Source organism: Cebus imitator, unplaced genomic scaffold, assembly GCF_001604975.1.
Source record: "Cebus imitator isolate Cc_AM_T3 unplaced genomic scaffold, Cebus_imitator-1.0 Scaffold19, whole genome shotgun sequence".
NCBI classification, from domain to species: Eukaryota; Metazoa; Chordata; class Mammalia; order Primates; family Cebidae; genus Cebus; species Cebus imitator.
The window spans coordinates 2,456,849-2,459,918 of record NW_016107334.1 but is presented as its reverse complement, the minus strand read 5'-3'; the positions used below and the strand labels follow the sequence as shown (position 1 = coordinate 2,459,918).

Below are 3,070 nucleotides of genomic sequence, written 5' to 3'. Positions count from 1 at the left end.
TGAGTCATGGCACCTGGCCAAAATCAGGCAATTAAAAACAAACATACTCTGAATTCTCATTTAAAATACAGAAATCTGGTAACACTGGGCCTACACACTGACATGGAAAGGACTGCTGCTGCACCAGATCTCCAGCCCTTCCCTGTCCCCACAGGCTCTACTGCTCCCCGACACTGAGGCCAAGGTCAGTGGCCATTGTGTACCCCATTTCCAGCCAGCATCACACCTGCCAATTCCTCTCCTCGTTTCTGCAGGCATTAGCGTTTAAGAGCTGTATACTAGAATGGGGGATGGTGGGGGGCATTCTAGGCAAGAGCAAAGGCATCAGGGAGGGTCTGATCACAGCACGTGCAAATTAGAGAAAATATCTGGAAAGGGAGGTGGGTTTCAGGTAGATGTGCAATGTGCTCAGTGCAGGAATTTTTTTTTTCTTTTTGAGGCTGAACATCTAAATGAAAATGTCCCAGGGGCATTTGGTAATACCTAACTGAGTATATACAGGAAGGAGCTGGAGGTTAAGAACAGTACCTGAGGGACACCCAGAGGCAAGAGGAAGAAAGATGAAACCAGTTCAGGAGTCTGAGAAAGGTGGTCAGAGTCGAGAGGGAGGTGCGCCGATAGAGTGAGATATAGGAAACCAGGATTCCCGGAGAAGCAGCCAACAGCAGGCACTAAGTGACACCCGTCCTTTCACAGACCCCACAGTGGCCCTGCTGCTCCTCCTGCTGTAACAACATTGCTTTAATCCTGGCAAAGTTGGATAAAAAAGAAGAAAAAAATCCATTAAAGCAATCTCACAAAACTCTAGCGCTGACATTTCTTCAGAACAAGTGCTGCCTTTCCGTGACCCACACCGTAAATAGTTCCACTCTGCAGTGATCGTCTCAAAAAAAAAAAAATACTGCCCATTTCCTTCATCTTAAAGCGCCATCTCTTCGTCCCTTGCCACATAATTTAAAAAATCTGTGTGTAGGATAGAAGTGGTATGCAATGCATTTGAAAGTACACATAGCAACTGAGCTCATGGGCCTGCGGACAGTGGATTTTGAAACATTCTAGGTGATTAGGATTCTGCAGTTACTCTTTTTTAGGTAAATAGAAGTTTTCATTCTCATAATCTTTTTACTCAGCAAATATTTTCCCAAGTGATTATGTTAGAGCTGAGGATTCAAACTAATTCTGTTCCTCTAATTCATTTGATAATCTATCACTGTGACCAAAATATAATGAAGATGACAGATGCTTATGGATAACTATTTTGTGATATCTATTCATGTCCCTGCGTTGGTATCAGCAAATTGCTTTTCATTACTAGACAAATAATACTTCGGTTCTTCTGAGATGATTAATGTAAGTAGAGCCACATGTGGACTTCACCGTGATACAGAGCAATGAGGTAATGGAAATCTCAGGCCTTCTCATTATGCTCTTATTTGTAGCATGACTGCAACTCTCTTCCAAATATCAGTTATTTGAGCTCTCTGCATTCTTGTTATTGGTTGTGATTGCATCCTATTCATTTTTATGGACTGAGGAATCTGGAATGTTTCCACTAAATGATTCCATCGTGCAGTCCATACATATATACTGTGGACAAACATTCCATAAATATCTGCTCACATGTGGGCTAGGAACAGAGACCACGAAACTGTAGAAGGTAAGGCTGATGCCCCAGAGATGCTCACATAATAGGAAGGGGACTGTATATGTCACAAACGGTAACACAGTATGTGAAGGGCTACAGCAGGAGTCTGTACAAGGTACACAAAGAAGACAGAACAGGGAAGACAGAGAAGACAGGAAGATACTAAACAGGAGGTGGCAACTGACGGGTCTTGAGGAAGAATACACATGTGCAGTGAGTTAACAGAGGACGTTTATGCGAGGGCACAGTGGCATGAACAGCAGTAGGCATATTTGAGTGAAGGTTCCTGTAGCTTCCACAGGGAAGGGACAATGTCAGGAGAGGAACCAAGTCAACAAAAGTCAGGTTACAGAGAGCCTAATTTTGATATCCCCACAAGGAGACGCAAGAGACTGGCTAGTCACAGACACCAAAGTCAGGATAAGAGTGAGGTGAAAACTGTACAGATGGGTGATGTGTATTTCCCCTAATTCTTTTTGCAGCCATGATTGGGCAATATCCTGCTTCTCTCTGCCTGAGTAGGATTTATGGTCTGTCCTTGCATTAACTATATGAAACTGAGGCATAAAGTTGTAGTGTGCATGTAAGAGTAATGAAATGAAACAGGCCTGCGATTGTTCAAAGCCTGGTTCCTGGAGCAGCAGCAGCATCACCTGGGAACGAGTTAGGACTGCAAATTCTCAGGCTCCACTCAGAGCCATGCAGTGACAAACTATGAGCACAGTGACCAGCAAAGCCCTCCTGGTGATTACTTCCCTCAAACGCAAAACCCACTGAAAAGGACCCAAAGGATTTTATTTTACTAACTGATCTACAAGTTTCCATTTTATTCTACGTCTCATGCTGAACCATCCACGTAATCAACCTTGAACTAATTTTTATTTTTTGAGATGGAGTTTCACTGTTGTTACCCAGGCTGGAGTACAATGGCGCGATCTCGGCTCACCATAACCTCCGCCTCCTGGGTTCAGAAAATTCTCCTGCCTCAGCCTCCTGAGTAGCTGAGATTACAGGCACGCGCCACCATGCCTAGCTAACGTTTTGTATTTTTAGTAGAGACGGGGTTTCACCATGTTGACCAGATGGTCTCGATCTCTTGACCCTGTGATCCACCTGCCTTGGCCTCCCAAAGTGCTGGGATTACAGGCGTGAGCCACCGTGCCCGGCCCGAACTCACTAAATTTTTAATTTTTTTCATTTTATTTTTAAATGTTGATTTATTAATCATGCTCACTTGTTATTTCATGAATGATGCTACACTTCTCAGCTATGCCTTTATTTATTTATTTAGAGACAGGGCCTCACTCTGTCACGCAGGCTGCAGTGCAATGCTGCAATCACGGTTCACACTGCAGCCTCCACCTCCCCCAGCTCAGGTGATCCTCCAACTTCAGCCTCCTGAGTAGCTGGGACTACAGGCACATG

At 44.2% G+C, this 3,070-nt stretch overlaps 1 protein-coding gene across 2 annotated transcripts in view; it reads right to left on the bottom strand.

The window, feature by feature from the left end:
* Window positions 1-3,070, bottom strand: part of SLCO3A1 (solute carrier organic anion transporter family member 3A1) — a 330,506-nt gene that overhangs the window by 182,428 nt on the left and 145,008 nt on the right. The gene's annotated exons all lie outside the window — the stretch shown is intronic.